This window comes from Mustelus asterias, chromosome 4 (genome assembly GCF_964213995.1).
Source record: "Mustelus asterias chromosome 4, sMusAst1.hap1.1, whole genome shotgun sequence".
Taxonomy (NCBI): Eukaryota; Metazoa; Chordata; class Chondrichthyes; order Carcharhiniformes; family Triakidae; genus Mustelus; species Mustelus asterias.
Window position 1 is genome coordinate 72340904 of NC_135804.1, and position 26153 is coordinate 72367056.

General features: G+C 45.8%; 1 protein-coding gene across 3 annotated transcripts in view; it reads left to right on the top strand.

Annotated features, from left to right (window-relative positions):
• The first annotated feature begins 291 nt into the window (after positions 1-291).
• Positions 292-26153, top strand: part of LOC144492778 (coiled-coil domain-containing protein 102A-like) — a 309064-nt gene continuing 283202 nt past the window's right edge. For 2 of the 3 annotated variants that reach the window (XR_013497635.1, XM_078211197.1), the window contains exon 1: positions 292-421. The gene's annotated coding sequence lies outside the window, so the exon portion shown is untranslated. The remainder of the gene's footprint in view (positions 422-26153) is intronic. The other variant, XM_078211198.1, reaches the window with a different exon arrangement.

Sequence of the window (26153 nt, forward strand, 5' to 3'; positions counted from 1 at the left end):
TTGGGGGGGGGCGGAGATCGGGGGGGGCGGAGATCGGGGGGCGGAGCTCCGGGGGAGGGGCGGAGCTCCGGGGGGACCTCCGGTGGGGGGCGGAGCTCCGGGGTCGGGGGGGCAGAGCTCCGGGGTCGGGGGACGGAGCTCCGGGGTCGGGGGGGCGGAGCTCCGGGGTCGGGGTCGGAGGGGGGGGGGCGGAGCGGAGATTCGGGGTCGGGGGGGGCGGAGTTCCGGGGATCTGGGGGCCGACCTCCGGGGTCGGAGCTCCGGGGTCGGGGGGCGGAGCCTCGGCGTTCTGGGGGCGGAGCTCCGGGGTCGGGGGGCGGAGCTCTGGGGTTCCGAGCTCCGGGATCAGCGGGCTTGGGCCTGAAACTGGTCGAAGACGGAATCGGGACATCGGCACAAAGCGGATGCAAAAGAAAAGCTGGTAAAATATTTAAAATCATCTTACACTCAAATAACATAAGGCAGGGAGTGAGTTAATGTCTCAGAGAGAGAAGGGAGTGAGTTAATATAGAGTCCCTACAGTGCAGAAGGAGGCCATTCAGCCCATAGAGTCTGCACCGACCACAATTCCTCCCAGGCCCTATTCCGGTAACCCCAGGCAGGCATTAACCCCCTAATCCCCTGATACGAAGTGGTAATTTAGCATAGCCAATGCACCTGACCTGCACATCTTTGGACTGTGGGAGGAAACCCACACAGACACGGGGAGAACGTGCAAACTCCACACAGTCACCCAACCTGGGAATTGAACCTAGGTCCCTGGATCTGTGAGGCAGCAGTGCTAACCACCATGCCACCCCTATCTCAGAGAGCAGGGAGTGAGTTACTATCTCACGGAGAGTGTTAATATCTGACACGAAACGGCACCAGGGAGTGAGTTAATATCTGATGAGGAGAGCCACCAGCAGGGAGTGAGTTAATATCCCATATTGACAGACACCAGGGAGTGCGTCAATATCTCACAGCAAGAGGCACCAGGGTGTGAGTTAATATCTCAGAGGGAGAGGCACCTTGAGTTAACATCTCACCGGGAGGGGTGGGGGAGTGAGTTAACATCTCACGGGGGAGGGGGGGTGGAGTGAGTTAAGATCTCACGGGGGGGTGAGTTAAGATCTCACGGGGGGGGGGGGGTGAGTTAAGATCTCATGGGGGGGGTGAGTTAAGATCTCATGGGGGGGGAGTTAAGATCTCACGGCGGGGGGGGGGGGGGAGGTGAGTTAACATCTCACGGGGAGACCAGGGAGTGGTTGTAATTTTCCAAAAATCCTTGGATTGTGGAGAAACACCAGATGATTGGAAAACTGCCAATGTGACACTTTGTTCAAAAAAGGCATGAGGCAAAAAACGGATAACTACAGGCCGATGAGTCTAACATTTATTGTTGGAAAATGATGGAATCAATAATTAAGGAAGTAATAACAACACATTTGAAAAATCATAAACTAATCAATCAGAGTTAGCACAGCTTCATGAAAGGGAAATTGTGGCTGACAAATTTATTAATGTTCTTCGAAAAAGTCTCAACCAGAGTGGATAGAGAGGAACCAGTAGATGTGTTTTATTTGGACACCCAGATGGCGTTTGACAAAGTACCTCACAAAAGGTCAAGTCATAAGATAAGAGCCCTTGGATTTGGAGGTGGTATATTGGCATGGGTAGAGAATTGGCTAATGGGCAGGAAACTGCAAGTGGGGGTAAGGAGTTCTTTTTCAGGTTGGTGGCCTGTAACCAGTGGGGATCTAATCATAGAACTGCTAATCATAGAAACCCTACAGTGCAGAAAGAGGCCATCTGGCCCATTGAGTCTGCACCGACCACAATCCCACCCAGGCCCTACCCCCATATCCCTACACATTTACCCGCTAATCCCTCTAACCTACATATCTCAGGACACTAAGGGGCAATTTTATCATGGCCAATCAACCTAACCCGCACATCTTTGGACTGTGGGAGGAAACTGGAGCACCCGGAGGAAACCCACGCAGACACAAGGAGAATGTGCAAACTCCACACAGACAGTGACCCAAGCCGGAAATCGAACCCAGGTCCCTGGAGCTGTGAAGCAGCAGTACTAACCACTGTGCTACTGTGCCGCCCAGTGCAGGGATCATTGCTGGCGCTACAACTGTTTACACAATCTACTAATGACTTGGGAGGGAGGAAGCAAATGCACTGGAGCCAAATTTGCAGATGACAAAAAATAGGTGGAAAGACAAGTTGTGAGAGGAATACAAATGAGATATTGATAGGTTAAGTAAGTGGGCAAAAAGTTGGCAAATGGAGTCAAATGTGGGAAAATGTGAAGTTGATCATTTTGCAAGGGAGAAAAAAAGAACAGTATTATTTAAATATAGAAAAACTGCAGAAAGCTGCAACACAAAGGGACTTGGCAGCACTGAACACAGAAAGCTAGCACTCAGGTGCAGCAGGTAATGAGGAAGGTGAATAAATCTTGGCCCTTATTTCAAGGGGGTCAGAGTGTAAGAGTAGGGAAGTCTTGCTACAGCTGTGCAGGTACTGGTGAGACCACATCTGGAATACTGAGAGTAGTTTGGTCCCTTTATTTTAAGAAATATATTATTTCATTGGAGACAGTTTAGACAAGGTTCACATGGATGATCCCTGGTTTTGATGGATTGTCTTATGAGGAAAGCTTTAACAGGTTGGCACTCTACTCATTGGAATTTAGAAGAATGAGAGGTGATATAATTGAAATATATAAGATTCTTAAGGGGCTTCTGAGAGGAACTTTCCCCTCATGGCAGAGTTTAGGTCCAGAGGTCGAGCGCCATATCCCGTTCTTAGGAGGATGTCTTTCAGTGTCTGTAGGTGTTTGTTGTGTTCCTCCTCATCTGAGCAGATCCTGTGTATATGGAGTCTTCTCTGTAGGGGATGGCTTCTTTAACGTGTTTAGGGTGGAAACTGGAGAAGTGGAGCATCGTGAGGTTATCCGTGGGCTTGTGGTAGAGTGAAGTGCTGAGGTATCCATCCTTGATGGAGATGTGTGTGTCCAAGAATGTAACCGATTCTGGAGAGTAGTCCATAGTAAATCTGATGGTGGGATGGAACTTGTTGATGTCATCATGTAGTCTTTTCAGTGATTCTTCTCCGTGAGTCTAAAAGAAGAAAATGTTGTTGATGTATCTGGTGTAGATGGTAGTAGTCGTGGGTTTGGAAGGTGCTGCTGAAGGAATCTTGGTGAGTTCCTGCAATGCATCATATGGATGGTACACACTGCTGCCACTATTTATCAGCCTTGTTGGGAGTGAATGTTTGTGGAAGGGTAGCAATCAAATGGGTTGCTTTGTCCTGGATGGTGTGAAGCTTCTTGAGTGTTTTCGGAACTGCTCTCATTCAGGCATGTGGAGGGTATTCCATCATACTCCTGACTTGTGCATAGATGGTGGGCAGTTTTGGGAGTCAGGAGGCGAGTTACTCACCACAGGATTCCTAGCCTCTGACCTACTCATGTAATCACAGTATAGGAACATAGGAATGTTCAGCTCTTCGAGCCTGCTCTGCCATAGAAAACCATAGAAAATTACAGCTCAGAAACAGGCCTTTTGGCCCTTCTTGTCTGTGCCGAACCATTTTTTGCCTAGTCCCACTGGCCTGCACTTGGACCATATCCCTCCACACCCCTCTCATCCATGAACCCGTCCAAGTTTTTCTTAAATGTTAAAAGCATTTACCACTTTATCCGGCTGCTCATTCCACACTCCCACCACTCTCAGCGTGAAGAAGCCCCCCTAATATTCCCTTTAAACTTTTCTCCTTTCACCCTTAACCCATGCCCTCTGGTTTTTATCTCCCCTAGCCTCAGTGGAAAAAGCTTGCTTGCATTCACTCTATCTATACCCATCAAAATCTTATACACCTCTATCAAATCTCCCCTCATTCTACTACGCTCCAGGGAATAAAGTCCCAACCTATTCAATCTCTCTCTGTACCTCAGCTTCTCAGGTCCCGGCAACATCCTTGTGAACCTTCTCTGCACTCTTTCAACCTTATTTACATCCTTCCTGTAACTAGGTGACCAAAACTGTACACAATACTCTAAATTCGGCCTCACCAATGCCTTTATAACCTTACCATAACACTCCAACTTTTATACTCGATACTCTGATTTATAAAGGCCAATGTACCAAAGGCACTCTTTACGACCCTATCCACCTGTGACGTCACTTTTAGGGAATTCTGTACCTGTATTCCCAGATCCCTCTGTTCAACTGCACTCTTCAGAGTCCTACCATTTACCCTGTACGTTCTACTTTGGTTTGTCCTTCCAAAGTGCAATATCTCACACTTGTCTCACCACAATCCCACCCAGGCCCTACCCCCATATCCCTACACATTTACCCGCTAATCCCTCTAACCTACATATCTCAGGACACTAAGGGGCAATTTTATCTTGGCCAATCAACCTAACCCGCACATCTTTGGACTGTGGGAGGAAACTGGAGCACCCGGAGGAAACCCACGCAGACACAAGGAGAATGTGCAAACTCCACACAGACAGTGACCAATGTGTTAAATTCCATTTGCCATTTTTCAGCCCATTTTTCTAGTTGGTCCAAATCCCTCTGCAAGCTTTGAAAACCTTCCTCACTGTCCACTACACCTCCAATCTTTGTATCATCAGCAAATTTGCTGATCCAATTCACCACATTATCATCCAGATCATTGATATAGATGACAAACAACAATGGACCCAACACCGATCCCTGCGGCACACCACTAGTCACAGGCCTCCATTTAGAGAAGCAATCCTCCACAACCACTCTCTGGCTTCTTCCATTGAGCCAGTGTCTAATCCAATTTACTACCTCCCCATGTATACCCAGCGACTGAACCTTCCTAACTAACCTCCCATGAGGGACCTTGTCAAAGGCCTTGCTCAAATCCAGGTAGACAACATCCACCGCCTACCCTTCATCCACTTTCCTGGTAACCTCCTCGAATAGATTGGTCAAACATGACCTACCACGCACAAAGCCATGTTGACTCTCCCTAATAAGTCCCTGTCTATCCATATATTTGTAGATCCTATCCCTTATCACACCTTCCAATAACTTGTCCACCACCGACGTCAAACTTAATGGCCTATAATTTCCCGGATTTCTTTTGGAACCTTTTTTAAACAACGGAACAACATGAGCCACCCTCCAATCATTCAGCATCTCCCCCGTGAATACTGACATTTTAAATATGTCTGTCAGGGCCCCTGCAAATTCAACACTAGCTTCCCTCAAGGTCCGTGGGAATACCCTGTCCGGTCCTGGGGATTTATCCACTCTGATTTGTCTCAAGACAGCAAGCACCTCCTCCCTTTTAATCTGTAAAGGTTCCATGACCTCCCTACCTGTTTGCCCTATTTCCGTAGACTCCATGCACGTTTCCTCAGTAAATACGGATGCAAAAAAACCATTTAGTATCTCCCCCATCTCTTTTGGTTCCATACAGAGTCTACCACTCTGGTCTTCAAGAGGACTAATTTCACCCCTCACTATCCTTTTGCTCCTGACACACCTATAGAAGCTCTTTGGATTTTCCTTCACTCTGTCTGCCAAAGCAACCTCATGTCTTCTTTTAGCCCTCCTGATTTCCCTCTTAAGCTGCTTCTTGCACTGTTTATACTCCTCGAGCATCTGATCTGTTCCTTGCTGCCTGTACATTTCATACAACTCTCTCTTCCTCTTAATCACTGTTACAATCTCCCTCTTTCAGTTAGCTCATGGTTGATCTCTTTCTGGTCTCACATCTACCTCCCCACCTGTTCCCCAACATTCACTTATCTCTTTTTTAAAAATTCGTAATATATCTACTTCTTGAAACCATTCAACGATTCGGACTACACTGCGCTATGGGACAGTGAGTTCCACAGATTCACCACCCTCTGCAAGAAGTAGTTCCTCCTCATCTCAGTTTTAGATCTGCCGCCTCACAACCCATACCTGTGACCTCTTGTTCTAGATTGCCCCATTCGAGGAAACATTTGGTCTACATTTACTTTATCAACTCTTTTAAAATTTTAGATACCTCGATCAAATCCCTTCTCGTCCTTCCAAACTCCAGTGAACATAAGCCAAAACTGTTTGATCTCTCATACGTCAACCCTTTCATTCCCGGAATCAATCTGGTGAACTCCTTTGAACTGCCTTCTAAGCCACCCACATCCTTCCTCAAATAAGGAGACCAAAGCTGGAGACAAGACTCCAGATGTGGTCTCACCAACATCTGTACAATTACAACAACAATCTGACGAATGGCAGATGGAGTTTAATTTAGACAAATGCGACGTGATGCATTTTGGTAGATTGAACCAGGGCAGGACTTACTCAGTTAATGTAGGGCACTGGGGAGAGTTACAGAACAGAGAGATCTAGGGGTACATGTTCATAGCTCCTTGAAAGTGGAGTCACAGGTGGACAGAGTGGTTAAGAAGGCATTCGGTATGCTTGGTTTCATTTGTCAGAACATTGAATACAGGAGTTGGGACGTCTTGTTGAAGTTGTGCAAGACATTGGTAAGGCCACACTTGGAATACTGTGTGCAATTCTGGTCACCCTATTATAGAAAGGATATTATTAAACTGGAAAGAGTGCAGAAAAGATTTACTAGGATGATACCGGGACTTGATGGATTGAGTTATAAGGAGAGGCTGGATAGACTGGGACTTTTTTCTCTGGAGCATAGAAGGCTGAGGGGTGATGTTATAGTGGTCTATAAAATAATGAGTGGCACAGATCAGCAAGATGGTCAATATCTTTTCCCAAAGATAGGGGAGTCTAAAACTAGAGGGCATAGGTTTACGGTGAGAGGGAAGAGATACAAAAGTGTCCAGAGGGGCAATTCTTTCACACAAAGTGGGATGAGTGTCTGGAACAACCTGCCAGAGGTCATAGTAGAGGCGGGTACAATTTTGTCTTTTAAGAAGCATTTAGACAGTTACATGGGTAAGATGGGTATAGAGGGATATGGGCCAAATGCAATTGGGATTAGCTTAGGGGTTTAAAAAAAAAAGGGCAGCATGGATAAGTTGGGCCGAAGGGCCTGTTTTCATGCTGTAAGCCTTTATGTCTCTATAACACTTCTCTACCCTTATATTCCAGTCCCTTTGCAATAAATGTCAACATCCCATTTGCCCTTTTTATTACATGCTACACCTGCATACTGATTTGCTGTGATTCATGAACTTAGACATCCAGATCCCTCTGCTCAGATGCATTTTCAATCTGCTTTCCATTGAGGTAATAATTTGCCTTTCTATTTTTTCTGCCAAAATGTATAATCTCACACTGATCCACAACTCCATCTGCCAAATTTCAGCCCATTCTTCTAGCCTATTTATATCCGTCTGTAAAATCTATATATTCTCTTCACTGCTTGCTTTCCCACCTATTTTAGTGTCATCTGCAAATTTTGCAATGTTACACTGTGTCCCTGCTTGCAGATCATTTATATACATTGCAAACAGTTGAGATCCAAGGACTGACCCCTGCAGCACCCCGCTAGTTACATTTCGCCAGCCAGAGAAGGACCCATTTATCCTGACCCTCTGCTTTCCTTCTGTCATGATGTGGAGATGCCGGCGTTGGACTGGGATAAACACAGTAAGAAGTCTCACAACACCAGGTTAAAGTCCAACAGGTTTATTTGGTAGCAAAAGCCACTAGCTTTCGGAGCGCTGCTCCTTCGTCAGGTGAGTGGGAGTTCTATTCACAAACAGGGCATATAAAGACACAAACTCAATTTACAAAATAATGGTTGGAATGCGAGTCTTTACAGGTAATCAAGTCTTAAAGGTACAGACAATGTGAGTGGAGAGAGCATTAAGCACAGGTTAAAAAGATGTGTATTGTCTCCAGCCAGGACAGTTAGTGAGATTTTGCAAGCCCAGGCAAGTCATGGGGGTTACAGATCGTGTGACATAAGAACATAAGAACATAAGAAATAGGAGCAGGAGTAGGCCATCTAGCCCCTCGAGCCTGCCCCGCCATTCAATAAGATCATGGCTGATCTGACGTGGATCAGTACCACTTACCCGCCTGATCCCCATAACCCTTAATTCCCTTACCGATCAGGAATCCATCCATCCGCGCTTTAAACATATTCAGCGAGGTAGCCTCCACCACCTCAGTGGGCAGAGAATTCCAGAGATTCACCACCCTCTGGGAGAAGAAGTTCCTCCTCAACTCTGTCTTAAACCGACCCCCCTTTATTTTGAGGCTGTGTCCTCTAGTTTTAACTTCCTTACTAAGTGGAAAGAATCTCTCCGCCTCCACCCTATCCAGCCCCCGCATTATCTTATAAGTCTCCATAAGATCCCCCCTCATCCTTCTAAACTCCAACGAGTACAAACCCAATCTCCTCAGCCTCTCCTCATAATCCAAACCCCTCATCTCCGGTATCAACCTGGTGAACCTTCTCTGCACTCCCTCCAATGCCAATATATCCTTCCTCATATAAGGGGACCAATACTGCACACAGTATTCCAGCTGCGGCCTCACCAATGCCCTGTACAGGTGCATCAAGACATCCCTGCTTTTATATTCTATCCCCCTCGCAATATAGGCCAACATCCCATTTGCCTTCTTGATCACCTGTTGTACCTGCAGACTGGGCTTTTGCGTCTCATGCACAAGGACCCCCAGGTCCCTTTGCACGGTAGCATGTTTTAATTTGTTTCCATTGAGATAGTAATCCCATTTGTTATTATTTCCTCCAAAGTGTATAACCTCGCATTTCTCAACGTTATACTCCATTTGCCATATCCTCGCCCACTCACTCAGCCTGTCCAAATCTCTCTGCAGATCTTCTCAGTCCTCCACACGATTCACTTTTCCACTTATCTTTGTGTCATCTGCAAACTTCGTTACCCTACACTCCGTCCCCTCCTCCAGATCATCTATATAAATGGTAAACAGTTGCGGCCCGAGTACCGATCCCTGCGGCACGCCACTAGTTACCTTCCTCCAACCGGAAAAACACCCATTTATTCCGACTCTTTGCTTCCTGTCGGATAGCCAGTCCCCAATCCAATTTAACACACTACCCCCAACTCCGTGTGCCCTAATCTTCTTCAGCAGCCTTTTATGGGGCACCTTATCAAACGCCTTTTGGAAATCCAAAAACACCGCATCCACCGGTTCTCCTCCATCAACCGCCCTAGTCACATCTTCATAAAAATCCAACATGTTCGTCAAGCACGACTTTCCCCTCATGAATCCATGCTGCGTCTGATTGATCGAACCATTTCTATCAGATGCCCTGCTATCTCCTCTTTAATAATGGATTCCAGCATTTTCCCTACTACAGACGTTAAGCTGACCGGCCTATAGTTACCCGCCTTTTGTCTCCTTCCTTTTTTAAACAGCGGCGTAACATTAGCCGTTTTCCAATCAACCAGCACTACCCCAGAATGCAACGAGTTTTGATAAATAATCACTAACGCATCCACTATTACCTCTGACATTTCTTTCAATACCCTGGGATGCATTCCATCCGGACCCGGGGACTTGTCCACCTTCAGTCCCATTAGTCTACCCAGCACTGCCTCTCTGGTAACATTAATTGTATTAAGTATTTCTCCTGCTGCCAACCCTCTATCGTTAATATTTGGCAAACTATTTGTGTCCTCCACCGTGAAGACCGACACAAAAAACTTATTTAAAGACTCAGCCATATCCTCATTTCCCACTATTAACTCCCCCCTCTCGTCCTCCAAGGGTCCAACATTCACTCTAGCCACTCTATTCCTTTTTATATATTTATAAAAACTTTTACTATCATTTTTTATATTAATTGCTAGCCTAGCTTCATAGTCTATCCTTCCTTTCTTTATCGCTTTCTTAGTCTCTCTTTGTTGTTTCTTAAATTTTTCCCAATCACTTGTTTCTCCACTATTTTTGGCCACTCTGTACGCAGCTGTTTTTCTTTTAATACTCTCCTTTATTTCCTTCGTTATCCACGGCTGGTTCTCCCTTTTCTTACAATCCTTGTTTTTTGCTGGAATATATTTTTGCTGAGAACTGAAAAGGATCTCCTTAAAAATCCTCCACTGTTCCTCAGCTATCCTACCTGCCAGCCTGCTCTCCCAGTCTACCTCAGCCAATTCATCCCTCATCCTATCATATTTCCCTCTGTTCAAACAGAGGACACTGGTTTGAGACCAAACTTTCTCCTCTTCCATCTGAATCAGAAATTCGACCATATTGTGGTCACTAGACCCAAGAGGGTCCTTCACAATAAGATCCTTAATTCTACCTACCTCGTTACACAATACCAGATCCAAAATAGCTCGTTCCCTCGTCGGTTCCGTAACATGCTGTTCAAGGAAACTATCCCGACAGCATTCTAAGAACTCTTCCTCCATTCCACCCTTACCGACTTGAGTCTGCCAGTCAATGTGCATGTTGAAGTCCCCCATGATTATTGCCGTTCCGTTTTTACACGCATCCCTTATCTGCTTGTTTATAGCCCTCCCTACCTCAACATTATTATTTGGGGGCCTATATACCACAACTACTAGTGTCTTTCTCCCTCTACTATTCCTCATCTCTACCCATAATGATTCCACGTTTTGTCCCTCAGAGCCTATGTCATCCCTCAGTACTACCCTGATATTATCTCTTATTAATAGCGCGACCCCACCACCTTTTCCTTCCTGTCTATTCTTCCTAAACGCCTGATACCCCTGGATATTCATCTCCCAGTCCTGGTCACCTTTCAGCCACGTTTCTGTAATGGCCACTAGATCGTACCCACTTGTGCTGATTTGCACCATCAACTCATTCACCTTGTTCCGAATGCTTCGTGCATTCAGGCAAAGTGTCCTTATTCCAGCTTTTATCTGGACCCGCTTTGATGAGTCGCGAACACCCTCTCCCTCTACTCCCTTATCTAAATTACCGCCTTCATTCACTTGCCCCCTCTCCTCTACCATTAATTTTGTAATTCCCCTTACCCCTGCATCCTCCCCCCCATCAATTAGTTCCTTGATCCTCGTCAACTCTTCTAGCTCCCCTCCCCCCAACCTATCTAGTTTAAATTCTCCCCAGTAGCCTTAGCCAACCTACCGGCCAGGATTTTGGTCCCAAGAAATTTGAACCCAAAATCCCGTTTGAGGCCATCCTCGTGTGCAGAACTTGGCTATCAGTCTCTGCTCAGCGACTCTGCGCTGTCGTGTGTCGTGAAGGCCGCCTTGGAGAACGCTTACCCGAAGATCAGAAGCCGAATGCCCGTGACCACTGAAGTGTTCCCCAACAGGAAGAGAACACTCTTGCCTGGTGATTGTCGAGCGGTGTTCATTCATCCGCTGTCATAGCGTCCCCCATGTACCATGCCTCAGGACATCCTTTCCTGCTGCGTATCAGGTAGACGACGTTGGCCGAGTTGCAAGAGTATGTACCGTGTACCTGGGGGATGGTGTTCTCACGTGAGATGGTGGCATCCGTGTCGATGATCCGGCACGTCTTGCAGAGGTTGCTGTGGCAGGGTTGTGTGGTGTCGTGGTCACTGTCCTTCTGTCAGCCAGCTAATCCTCAATTCAATCTAGTACTCTACCCCCAATTCCCTGCGATCCCATCTTCTGGATCAGTCTTTTATATGGCACCTTTTCAAATGCCTTCTGGAAGTCTAGATGTACCAATCCACAGGTTCCCCACTATCCACCTTGCTGGTTATGTCCTCAAAGAACGCAAGCAAGTTTGTCAAGCATGACTTTCCCTTCATAAAACCATGCTGACAATGGTGAATTGAACTCATTCATTTCCTCCTTAATGATTGATTCCAGCAACTTCCCCACCACAGAGGTCAAGCTAACCGGCAGATTACTAAAATGACTGCTATAGAAATGTTACGTTCCACAAAACAGAAAGAAGAAACCATCCCGAAAACATTCAATGTAGTGCTGATTGAGGCTATCTTTGCCCATCTGACTTTTCCAGTCTATACTTTTTGACACACTCCCTTTCTGAATAGGGATGCCACATTCGCGTGTCTCCAATCCACTGGGAACTTACCAGAATCCAAGGAAATTTGAAATATCACAACCAATGCATCCACTATCTCTGCTGCCACCTCCTTTAATACCCTAGGGTGCAGGCTTTTTTTAAAAGTCAGGTCCTGGAAGCTTACCTGCCTTTAATTCCATTAGTTTATTCAATACCTTCTCCCTGTAAAATGGGCCCTCGCTCCCTGGCTGTGATTTGTGTACTGGCTTCTGGCTGTGAGGTGTGAACTGACCTGTTTGGCTCTGAAGGGGGTACAATTATACTATTTCCCCTTTTATTATTTCAAGTTTCAGAGTCAACAGTCTACATATCTCAAATTATTTATTTTTGTGCAGCTTAGCATTTCTAAAGCCCTGAATTACTGTAAATTTAGGTAAATTTTTCTGTTTGTGGAACTTAACATTTCTATAGCAGTCATTTTAGTAATCTGCTTTTACTACTAGATTAAATCACCACTGATCATCTTTAGATGCTCTCATGTCTTTGCAAGACCCTGATCACTAGAGGCATGCAGGCATGCCTGTCCCTGGAAATGCTGGCTGTTACTGATGCTGGGCAGATTTCTATCTGTGGCCTTTTAAAATCTTTGTTATTGTTGCTAGGTAGGTTTGTATCTTTCAAACCTATTTAAATTCTCATTACTGTTGCTGCTCGGCAAATCCCTGACAGTATAGACTGGAAAAGTCAGATGGGCAAAGATAGCCTCAATCAGCACTACATTGAATGTTTTCGGGATGGTTTCTTCTTTCTGTTTTGGAGCAAGCCAGAAAAGGTGGTGGAAGTAGAGCCTTTGAATATTTTTTCGACAGAAGTGGAAATGATTGGGTAGGACCACTCAACGATAAAGGAAGGAAGTTGTGCTTGGAGGCAGAGGATGTGGACGAGACCCTAAATTATAACTTTGTGTTAGTATTCACCAAGGAGAAGGATGCGGAGGATAGTAAGATTAGTGTGGGGCATGCTAATATGCAAGGGCATTTTGAGATCAAGAAAGAAGTGGTGTTGGGTCTTTTGAAGAGCACGAAGGTGGATAGGTTCTCGGGGCCCAATGGGATCTACCCCAGGTTATTGAGACAGGCAAGAAAGAAGATTACTGGGGCTCTGGCAAATATCTTTGCATCCTATGTACAAATATATACATATATTTGTATCCTTGCTAGCCACAGGAAAGGTCCCGGATGATTGGCGAGTAGCTAATGTTGTTCCTCTGTTCAAGAAAGGAAATAGGAAATTATCCAGGAAATTACAGACTGATGAGTCTCTCATCAATGATTGGGAAACTATTGGAGAGGATTCTTATGGATAGGATTTACGCGCATTTGGAAAAGCAGAAGGATGTGGAGAGTGTACAGAAAAGATTTACCAGAATGTTGCCTGGTATGGAGGGCATTAGCTATGAGGAGAGGTTGGAGAAACTTGGTTTGTTCTCACTGGAATGACAGAGGTTGCGGGGCAACCTGATAGAAGTCTACAAGATTATGAGGGGCATCAGAAGCTTTTTCCCAGGTGGAAGAGTCAATTACTAGGGGGCATGGGCTTAAGCTGTGAAGGGGCAAGGTTTAAAGGAGTTGTAAGAGGCAAGTTTTTTACACAGAGGGTTGTGGGTGCCTGGAACTCACTGCCGGGAGAGGTAGTGGATTCAGATGCAATAGTAACTTTTCAGGGGCATCTTGACAAATACATGAATAGGATGGGAATAGAGGGATATGGTCCCCGGACAAATAGGGGGTTTTAGTTTAGTTGGGCAGCATGATCAGTGCAGGCTTGGAAGGCCGAAGGGCATGTTCCTGTGCTGTAATTTTCTTTGTCCTTTGTCCTTTGTCCTTTGTCCTTTGTTCTTTGTCCTTTGTCCTTTGTCCTTTGTACTTTGCACTTTGCTCTTTGTCCTTTGTCCTTTGTCCTTTGTACTTTGCCCTTTGTCCTTTGTCCTTTGCACTTTGCCCTTTGCCCTTTGTCCTTTGTCCTTTGCCCTTTGCCCTTTGCCCTTTGTCCTTTGCACTTTGCTCTTTGTCCTTTGTCCTTTGCACTTTGCCCTTTGCCCTTTGTCCTTTGTCCTTTGTCCTTTGTTCTTTGTCCTTTGTCCTTTGTACTTTGTTCATTGCCTGATTAAGGAAAGTCTATGGCTTTGTGCAGGGCAGGTCATGTCTTACTAACTTGATTGATTTTTCTGAGGTGGTAACGCAGGTGATCGATGAGGGTAGAGCGATGGATGTTGCCTTCGTGGATTTTAGTCAGGCTTTAGATAAGGTCTAACATGGTACGCTCATCCAGAAGATTAAGACGCATGGATCCATGGTGATTTGTCCACTTGTATTCCAAATTGACTTGCCCATAGAAGTCAGAGAGTAGTGGTGGAAGGATGTGTTTTCTGGCTGGAGGTCCGTGACCAGTGGTATTCTGCAGGGTTCCATACTGGGACCTCTGCTGTTTGTGATATATGTAAATGAATTGAAAACGTCGATGGGTTGGTTAGTAAGTTTGGAGACAACACAAAGATAGGTGGAGTTGTGGATAGTGTAGAAGGTTGTCAAAGGCTACAGCGGGATATAGATCAGTTGCAGGTATGGGCAGAGAAATGGATAGATGGAGTTTAATCCAGGCAAGTGTGAGGTGCTGCACTTTGGGAGATCAAATGTTAAGGGTAAGGTATGCAGTTAATGGCAGGACACTGACCAGCATTGATGTGCAGCGGGATCTTGCAGTTCAAGTCCATAGCTCCCTGAAAGTGGCTACACAAGTAGCTAGAGGGGTAAAGAAGGCATATGGCATCCTTGCCTTTATTGTTTGGGGCATTGAGCACAAGAGTCAGCATGTCATGTTGCAGCCTTATAAAACTTTGATTAAGCCGCACTTAGAATTGCATTCAATTTTGGTCACTGCATTACAGGAAGGATGTGGAGACTTTGGAGAGGTTTACCAGGGTGCTGCTTGGATTAGAGGGTATGAGCTATAAGTAGAGGTTGGACAAACTAGGGTTGTTTTCTCTGGAGCAGTGGAGGCTGAGGTTAGACCTGAGAGAAGTCTATAAAATTATGAGAGGAATAGATAGGGTCAACTGTCAGAATCTTTTTCGAGTTGAAATGTCTAATACTAGGGGGCATGCATTTAAGGTGGGAAGGGGAAAGTTCAAAGGAGATGTGAGGGGCAAGTTTTTTTACACAGAGAGTGGTCAGTGTTTGGAACGTGCTGCCAGGGGTGGTGGTACAGGCAGATACAATAGGGGGGTTTAAGGAGCTTTTAGATAAGCAGATGAATATGCAAAGAGTAGAGGGATATGGACCAAGGACAGGCAAAAGGGATTAGTTTAATTCAGCATCATGTCCAGCACAACATTGTGGGCCAGAGGGCCTGTTCCTTTGTCTGCACTGTTCTATGATCTGTAATTGCCTGCTATTTGTGTGGCATGAATGTAACTTAATACTTATCAGCCCAAGCTTGGATACTGTCCGGGTCTTGCTGCACTTCGACATGGACTGCTTCAGTTTGCGAGGAGTTACAAATAGTACTGAACATTGTGCAAATTTCAGCAAACGTCCCCACTTCTGACCTTATAGGGGGTAGGTCATTGATGAAGCAGCTGAAGATGGTTGAGCCTAGGACACTACCCTGATGAACTTTCTACAGTGATGGGCTGGAGCTGATATGATTAACCTCCAACCACCACAACCATCTTCCTTTGTGCCAGCTATGACTCCAACCACTCCCCCCCCCCCCCCCCCCCCCCGACTCCCATTGATTCCAGTTTTGCTAGGGCTCCTTGATGCCATGTTCAGCTAATACTGCCTTGATGTCAAGGGAAGTCACTCTCCCCTCATCTCTGGCGTTTAGCTCTTTTGTCCATGTTTGAACCAATGCTGTAATGAGGTCAGGAGATGAGTGACCCTGGCAGTATCCAAACTGAGCAGTAGATTGGATCTGAGTAAGTGCTGCTTGATAGCACTGCTGCCCGTCCCCACGATCAATTTACTGATGACCGAGAGTAGACTGATGGGGCTACAATTAAGTTTGTCCTGTTTCTCGTGCACAGGACATATTTCGACAAGTTGCCACATTGCCAGATGGATGCCACCGTTGTAGCTGGACTGGAATCAGCTTGGCTAGGGATGCAGCTTGTTCTGGAGCACAAGTCTTCAGTGTTATTGCCCAAATATTGTCAGGGCCCATAGCCCTGCGTCAACTGCTGCCCTTCTATTGGGCACAGATGGGAAGCACCTATCTCCACAGCCAAGCTCATATTGGCACGCACCCAAGCTGCAACCAATCGGGTGTAACAAAAGCCGTCCTTATCCCATCCTCATCTCTCTGGTCGGAATTTGGTGGGAATTGAGTGAAGAGGCAAGAATTTGTCTGATTCGTTTTCCAAGCCCAACATGAATATTCAGCCCGGTGTGAGATAAACACTCAGATTAAGCAATATTCTTAAAATATTCTAGCATTCCTTTATTCCAGTTATTGGTTCTGATCGCCTGATGTTCTGGATATGTGTTCCATGTGTCTCTCTCCTTGGACCTGGCATCTAACACTAGGATTACGAATCAAATAAGAACAGAAAATGCTGGAAATACTCAGCAGGTCTAGCAACATCCGTGGAGAAAGAAATAGACTTAATGTTTCAGGTCAATGGCCTTCATTAGCAAGACCTGTCCTGGTTCATTGGTAGAGCTATTAATTCATTAGCTGAATGGACTCTTGTGCTCTAAATTTCTTGAATTTTATAACTCTATACTTGCACTCTTTGACAATTCCCTTGTAGTCCTGAATTTCAAGACTTTATCTAGTTCCCCTGCTGTTGAATCTACTTCCACCTCCCTTTTGAACGCAAAACATTTCAGGGTTGAATTTATTTTTGGATTCAAGAATTGAAGAATTCTATCTACATCAATCTTATTCAGACACGATGAACATTTTTGGCTCGGGGTATTGTAACCATTGTCAAGTAGATTTTTAAGAAACTGGATTTCACTAACAACGGTTCATTGGATCTGGGCCTGCACAAATCGGATCGTAGCCAGGAGAGGAAGGGAACCAGATGTTGAGTCTGTTGTAATACACACTGCTCATTCCTGTTTCTTTCCCATTTTGCTGCATTTCTGCACTCAGGTAACAGCATTACTCTGACAGATAAATCTTTTTGGGCTCGAACCACTCTCTGGGCCGTTTTACAGCATTGCAATTTGTCCAGTAATTATTGTCCATTCTGATTCAATTCAAACCCAATTATGTCTCAGTGGCCTCATTTAACTTCAATTGTTACCACTCCCACTTTCATAAACCTAATAGAGAAATTAGGAAATGGCTGATAGATCCCAGTATTGGTCCATGTTCCATCCTGAAGAGGATTGTATGATATTTAGTTGCACATTTTGGTAATTTTGTGAAATGATGGAGTCTTATGTGTTTAAGAATTCTTGAAGTAATGAAATGTGTTTTTGTTGCCTTGTTTGTGGTGTTTTGGGGCAAGGGGCTCAAGAATATTCTGAGGGGTAGAAATTATTCTTGGGGGCAACAAGTTGATGAATTCCTAACAAAGAACAATACAGCACAGGAACAGGCCCTCCAAGCCTGCGCCGCTCATGTGCCCACTAGACCGTTCTTTTGTATCCCTCTATTCCCAGTATGTTCATGTGGCTATCTAGATAAGTCTTAAACGATCCCAGCGTGTCCGCCTCAATCACCTTGCTTGGCAGTGCATTCCAGGCCCTCACCATCCTCTGTGTAAAATACGTCTCCCTGACATCTGTGTTGAACCTTGAACCCGTGACCTCTTGTGTTCGCCACCTCCGACCTGCGAAAAAGCTTCCCACTGTTCACCCTATCTATGCCCTTCATAATTTTATACACCTCTATTGGGTCGCCCCTCATCCTCCGTCTTTCCAGGGAGAACAACCCCAGTTTACCCAATCTCTCCTCATAGCTGAGACCCTCCCTACCAGGCAACATCCTGGTAAACCTTCTCTGTACTCTCTCCAAAGCCTCCACATCCTTCTGGTAGTGTGGCGACCAGAACTGGACCCAGTATTCCAAATGTGGCCTAACCATCGTTCTATACAGCTGCAACATCATATGCCAAATTTTATATTCTATGCCCCGTCCAATAAAGGCAAGCATGCCATATGCCTTCTTGACCACCCTCTCCACCTGTGCTGCCACCTTTAAGGATCTGTGGACTTGTACACCCAGGTCCCTCTGTGTGTCTATACTCCTGATGGTTCTGCCATTTATTGTATAGCTCCCCCTTCCATTAGATCTACCAAAATGCATCACTTCGCATTTATCTGGATTAAATTCCATCTGCCATTTCTCCACCCAATGTTCCAGCCTATCAATATCCTGCTGTATTCTCTGACAGTGTTCATCACTATCCGCAACTCCAGCAATCTTCGTGTCATCCGCAAACTTACTGATCACACCAGTTACATCTTCCTCCAAATCATTTATATATATCACAGACAACAGAGGTCCCAGTACAGAGCCCTGCGGAACACCACTAGTCACAGACCTCCAACCGGAAAAAGACCCCTCCACTGCTACCCTCTGTCTTCTATGGCTAATGATGTGGAGATGCCGGCGTACATTGGGGAAACTATGCAGACGCTGCGACAACGGATGAATGAACACCGCTCGACAATCACCAGGCAAGACTGTTCTCTTCCTGTTGGGGAGCACTTCAGCGGTCACGGGCATTCGGCCTCTGATATTCGGGTAAGCGTTCTCCAAGGCGGCCTTCGCGACACACGACAGCGCAGAGTCGCTGAGCAGAAACTGATAGCCAAGTTCCGCACACACAAGGACGGCCTCAACCGGGATATTGGGTTTATGTCACACTATTTGTAACTCCCACAGTTGCGTGGACCTGCAGAGTTTCACTGGCTGTCTTGTCTGGAGACAATACACATCTTTTTAGCCTGTCTTGATGCTCTCTCCACTCCCATTGTTTTGTTTCTTAAAGACTGGATTAGTTGTAAGTATTCGCATTCCAACCATTATTCATGTAAATTGAGTCTGTGTCTTTATAAATTCTGTTTGTGAACAGAATTCCCACTCACCTGAAGAAGGGGCTTAGAGCCTCGAAAGCTTGTGTGGCTTTTGCTACCAAATAAACCTGTTGGACTTTAACCTGGTGTTGTTAAACTTCTTTCTATGGCTAACACAGTAAGAAGTTTAACAACACCAGGTTAAAGTCCAACAGGTTTATTTGGTAGCAAAAGCCACACAAGCTTTCGAGGCTCTAAGCCCCTTCTTCAGGTGAGTGGGAATTCTGTTCACAAACAGAACTTATAAAGACACAGACTCAATTTACATGAATAATGGTTGGAATGCGAATACTTACAACTAATCCAGTCTTTAAGAAACAAAACAATGGGAGTGGAGAGAGCATCAAGGCAGGCTAAAAAGATGTGTATTGTCTCCAGACAAGACAGCCAGTGAAACTCTGCAGGTCCACGCAACTGTGGGAGTTACAAATAGTGTGACATAAACCCAATATCCCGGTTGAGGCCGTCCTTGTGTGTGCGGAACTTGGCTATCAGTTTCTGCTCAGCGACTCTGCGCTGTCGTGTGTCGCGAAGGCCGCCTTGGAGAACGCTTACCCGAATATCAGAGGCCGAATGCCCGTGACCGCTGAAGTGCTCCCCAACAGGAAGAGAACAGTCTTGCCTTCTCTGGCTAAGCCAGTTCTCCACCCATCTAGCTAGCTCATCTATTATCCCGTGAGATTTTATCTTTTGCACCAGCCTGCCATGAGGGACCTTGTCAAACGCTTTACTAAAATCCATACAGACGACATCCATGGCCCTCCCCTCATCAATCGTTTTTGTCACCTCCTCAAAAAACTCAACCAAATTTGTGAGGCATGACCACCCTTGTACAAAACCATGCTGTCTATCGCTAATGGGATTATTCAGTTCTAAATGTGCATATTTCCTATCTCTAAGAATCTTCTCCAACAACTTCCCGGCAAGCTCACTGGCCTATAATTACCCGGGTTATCCTTGCTACCCTTCTTAAATAACGGGACCACATTTGCTATCCTCCAATCCTCTGGGACCTCACCTGTGTCCAGTGAAGAGACAAAGATTTCTGTTACTGGCCCAGCAATTGCATCTAGAACATAGAACATAGAACATTACAGCGCAGAACAGGCCCTTCGGCCCACGATGTTGCACCGACCAGTTAAAAAAAAAAAACTGTGACCCTCCAACCTAAACCAATTTCTTTTCGTCCATGAACCTATCTACGGATCTCTTAAATGCCCCCAAACTAGGCGCATTTACTACTGATGCTGGCAGGGCATTCCAATCCCTCACCACCCTCTGGGTAAAGAACCTACCCCTGACATCGGTTCTATAACTACCCCCCCTCAATTTAAAGCCATGCCCCCTCGTGCTGGATTTCTCCATCAGAGGAAAAAGGCTATCACTATCCACCCTATCTAAACCTCTAATCATCTTATATGTTTCAATAAGATCCCCTCTTAGCCGCCGCCTTTCCAGCGAAAACAATCCCAAATCCCTCAGCCTCTCCTCATAGGATCTCCCCTCCATACCAGGCAACATCCTGGTAAACCTCCTCTGCACCCTCTCCAAAGCCTCCACATCCTTCCTGTAATGTGGGGACCAGAACTGCACACAGTACTCCAAGTGCGGCCGCACCAGAGTTGTGTACAGTTGCAACATAACGCTACGACTCCTAAATTCAATCCCCCTACCAATAAACGCCAAGACACCATATGCCTTCTTAACAACCTTATCTACTTGATTCCCAACTTTCAGGGATCTATGCACACATACACCTAGATCCCTCTGCTCCTCCACACTATTCAAAGTCCTCCCGTTAGCCCTATACTCAACACATCTGTTATTCCTACCAAAGTGAATTACCTCACACTTCTCCGCATTAAACTCCATCCGCCACCTCTCGGCCCAACTTTGCAACCTGTCTAAGTCTTCCTGCAAACTACGACACCCTTCCTCACTGTCTACCACACCACCGACTTTGGTGTCATCAGCAAATTTGCTAATCCACCCAACTATACCCTCATCCAGATCATTAATAAATATTACAAACAGCAGTGGCCCCAAAACAGATCCCTGAGGTACACCACTTGTAACCGCACTCCATGATGAATATTTACTATCAACCACCACCCTCTGTTTCCTATCCGCTAGCCAATTCCTGATCCAATTTCCTAGATCACCCCCAATCCCATACATCTGCATTTTCTGCAGAAGCCTACCATGGTGAACCTTATCAAACGCCTTACTAAAATCCATATATACCACGTCCACTGCCTTGCCCCCATCCACCTCCTTGGTCACTTTCTCAAAAAACTCAATAAGGTTAGTAAGGCACGACCTACCTGCCACAAAACCATGCTGACTATCACCTATCAATTCATTACTCTCCAAATAACTATAAATCCTATCCCTTATAATTTTTTCCAACATCTTGCCGACAACAGAAGTGAGACTCACCGGTCTATAATTCCCGGGGAAGTCTCTGTTCCCCTTCTTAAACAATGGGACAACATTCGCTAACCTCCAATCTTCTGGTACTATACCAGAGGCCAACGACGACCTGAAGATCAGAGCCAGAGGCTCTGCAATCACTTCTCTTGCCTCCCAGAGAATCCTTGGATAAATCCCATCCGGACCAGGGGATTTATCTATTTTCAGACCCTCCAGAATATCCTGCACATCCTCCTTATCAACTGTAATACTGTCTATTCTACTCCCTTGCAACCCAGTGTCCTCCTCAGCTATATTCATGTCCCCTTGCGTGAACACCGAAGAGAAATATTGGTTCAATGCTTCACCAATCTCCTCCGGTTCCACACATAACTTCCCTCTGCCATCTATAACTGGCCCTAAACTTGCCCTAACCAACCTTCTGTTCTTGACATACCTATAGAACGCCTTAGGATTCTCTTTAACCCTATCCGCCAAAGTCTTCTCATGTCCCCTTTTAGCCCTTCTAAGCTCGCTCTTCAACTCCCTCTTAGCCAATCTAAAGCTTTCTAGTGCACTACCCGAGTGCTCACGTCTCATCCGAACATAAGCCTCCTTTTTCTTTTTAACCAACAAAGAAACTTTTTTGGTGCACCACGGTTCCCTAGCCCTACCAATTCCTCCTTGCCTGACAGGGACATACCTATCACAGACTCGCAGTAGCTGCTCCTTGAAAAAACTCCACATGTCGGACGTTCCCAGTCCCTGTAATCTCCTAGTCCAACCTATGTTTCCTAATTCTCTCCTAATAGCCTCATAATTACCCTTCCCCCAGCTAAAACCACTGGCCCGAGGTTCATGCCTATCCCTTTCCATCACTAAGGTGAACGTAACCGAATTGTGGTCACTATCACCAAAATGCACACCAACTTCCAAGTCTAGCACCTGGTCTGGCTCATTTCCCAGCACCAGATCCAATATAGCCTCACCTCTAGTTGGCCTGTCTACATACTGAGTCAAAAAACCTTCCTGCACGCTTTGAACAAAAACTGACCCCTCTAACGAGCTAGAGCTATAACAATTCCAGTCAATATTAGTCAAGTTAAAATCCCCCATAACAATTGCCCTATTACTTTCACTCCTAAGCAGGATTGACTCCGCAATCCTTTCCTCAACCTCTCTAGAACTTTTAGGAGGTCTATAAAAGACTCCCAACAGGGTGACCTCTCCTCTCCTATTTCTAATCTCCGCCCATACTACCTCAACAGATAAGTCCTCATCAAACCTCCTCTCTGACACTGTGATACAATCTCTGACCAATAATGCTACCCCTCCCCCTCTTCTACCTCCTTCCCTACTTCGACTAAAACATTTGAACCCCGGGATCTCTTGCCTCTCTGAGGAGTCTAGGATAGATGCCATCTGGCCCTAGGGATTTGTCTGTCTTAATGTTTCCTAAAAAACCTAACACTTCCTCCCTTGTAATTGAGATTTTTTCTAACGGGTCAACACATCTCTCTAAGACACTACCAGTCAACATGTCCCTCTCCTTTGTGAATACTGATGCAAAGTATTTGTTTAGGATCTCTCCTACTTCCTTTGGTTCGAAGCATAATTCCCCTCCTTTGTCCCTGAGAAGTCCGATTCTTTCCATAACAACCCTCTTGTTCCTAACTTATGTATAAAATGCCTTAGAATTCTCCTTAATCCTGTCTTGCCAAGGACATTTCGTGACCCCTTTTTGCCTTTCTAAGTCCCTGTTTGAGTTATTTTCTACTTTCTCTGTATTCCTCCAGTGCTCCATTTATTTTTAGCTGCCTGGACCTCATGTATGCCTCTTTTTTCTTTTTGATTAGGTCCACAATTTCACTGGTTATCCACGGCTCTCGAATCCTACCTTTCCTATCCTTCCTCTTTACAGGCACATGCCTGTCCTGCAGTCCTTTCAACTGCTCCTTAAAAGACTCCCACATGCCAGATGTGGATTTACCCTCAAACAGCCTCTCCCAATCTACACCACCAAATCCTGCCTAATCCGGCTGTCGTTAGTCTTCCCCCAAATCAGTACCTTACCCATAGGACAACACTCATCTTTTTCCATTACTATCCTAAAGTTTACAGACTTCTGATCACTATTTGCCATATGTTCCCCTACTGCAACTTTGATGATCTGACCGGGCTCATTCCCCAGTACTAGGTCCAGTATAGCCCCCTCTCTAGTTAGACTGTCAACATCTTGTTCCAAAGAACCTTCCTGTACGCATTTTATAAATTCTTCCCCGTCCAGGTCCCTAGCCCTAAGCAATTTCCAGTCTATACAAGGGAAAGTAAAGTCTCCCACTACAACAACCCTATTTTTTCTGCACCTGTCCAGAATCTCCTTACATATCCGTTCCTCAACTTCCCGTGGGCTGTTGGGAGGCCTGTAGTATACCCCCAGCATAGTGACTGCGCCCTTCCTATTTCTGAGCTCCACCCACAGTGACTCGTTACCTGACCCTTCCATATTGTCCACCCTCTGTACCGCTGTAATTTGCTCCCCAACCAGCATTGCTACTCCCCCACCTCTCCTCACCCCTCCTCTATCTCGCCGAAAACACTTGTAACCCGGAATATTCAGCTGCCAGTCCTGTCCTTTTAACCAAGTCTCCGTCACTGCATCCACATCCAAGTTCCGCGCAAGCATTAAGGCTCTAAGCTCGTCTGTCTTGCCCGTGACGCTCCTTGCATTGAAGCAGATGTACTCCAGACCTCCAGGCCCACTGAGGTCACCCTCCCCCAGAATGCTCTTCCTCTTAGATAGCCTTGTCTTGGCCCCAACCTCGTCCCCAGCCTCTATGCTTATTGACCTATTGTTCTGATCCCCACCCCCCTGCCACATTAGTTTAAACCCACCCGAACCACACTAGCAAAACTCCCAGCTAGGATATTCGTACCCCTCCAGTTTAGGTGCACCTAAAGCTCATTGAAGTGCTCTCATTTAGCAGAAGACAAAGTTTTTTCCCCAGCACCTCCATTTTTGTTGACTAAAGATTTTGTTTTAAAATAAACACGATATGACCATTGATGACTTACAGTGACTTTAGGCTGGCAATATGTTTTTCAGTAAATAAACCAGAAGTAATAAATCTATTTTATTCCTAATTGCTCTTGTCCCCTTTCTTGTATAGGACTGTATTTTTTTGTCATTTTGCATAATTCTTGTTTTTGTAGAATTTTTATTTTGATTCTGCACCAGTTTTCTTCAGTGTTTTCAGCTCTACATAGTCTGGTCAGGTTGACTTTTGAGACTTGTAGTCCCAGTCATACTTCTATTGCAGTTCAAAGTAGCCCCCTTCTGTACATTTTTCTCTCGCTGTCACTATTCCACCATTTTCCTCAAGTAGCCCAAGAACAAACTACTTGGTAGGTGTCTCCACCACTTGCACAGTTGTAGGTGAGTTACCCATAATTTTTGCTGCATTGTGTTCAGTAGCTGAAAAGGGTGAAATAATGACATACATTTTTGAATCCTCACTGGCTGCTGTAAAGTCCAACAGGTTTATTTGGTAGCAAAAGCCACGAGCTTTCGGAGCGCTGCCCCTTCGTCAGGTGAGTGGGATTTCAGTCCACAAACAGGGCATATAAAGACACAAACTCAATTTACAAAATAATGGTTGGAATGCGAGTCTTTACAGGTAATCAAGTCTTAAAGGTACAGACAATGTGAGTGGAGAGAGTATTAAGCACAGGTTAAAGAGATGTGTATTGTCTCCAGCCTGGACAGTTAGTGAGATTTTGCAAGCCCAAGCAAGTCGTGGGGGTTACAGATAGTGTGACATGAACCCAAGATCCCGGTTGAGGCCGTCCTCATGTGTGAGGAACTTGGCTATCAGTTTCTGCTCCGCGACTCTGCGCTGTCGCGTGTCGTGAAGGCCGCCTTGGAGAACGCTTACCCGAAGATCAGAGGCCGAATGCCCGTGACCGCTGAAGTGTTCCCCAACAGGAAGAGAACAGTCTTGCCTGGTGATTGTCGAGCAGTGTTCATTCATTCGTTGTCGTAGCGTCTGCATGGTTTCCCCAATGTACCATGTCTCGGGACATCCTTTCCTGCAGCGTATCAGGTAGACCATGTTGGCCGAGTTGCAAGAGTATGTACCGTGTACCTGGTGGATGGTGTTCTCGCGTGAGATGATGGCATCCGTGTCGATGATCCGGCATGTCTTGCAGAGGTTGCTGTGGCAGGGTTGTGTGGTGTTGTGGTCACTGTTCTGAAGGCTGGGTATTTGGCTGCGGACAATGGTCTGTTTGAGGTTGTGCGGTTGTTCGAAGGCAAGAAGTGGGGATGTGAGAATGGCCTTGGCGAGATGTTCGTCTTCATCGATGACATGTTGAAGGCTCCGGAGAAGGTGTCGTAGCTTCTCCGCTCCGGGGAAGTACTGGACGATGAAGGGTACTCTGTCCGCCGTGTCCCGTGTTTGTCTTCTGAGGAGGTCGGTGTGGTTTTTCGCTGTGGTGCATCGGAAACTGTCGATCGATGAGTCGAGCGCCATATCCTGTTCTTATGAGGGCATTTTTCAGTGTCTGGAGGTGTCTGTTGCGATCCTCCTCATCTGAGCAGATCCTGTGTATGCGGAGGGCTTGTCCGTAGGGGATAGCTTCTTTAACGTGTTTAGGATGGAAGCTGGAGAAGTGAAGTATCGTGAGGTTATCC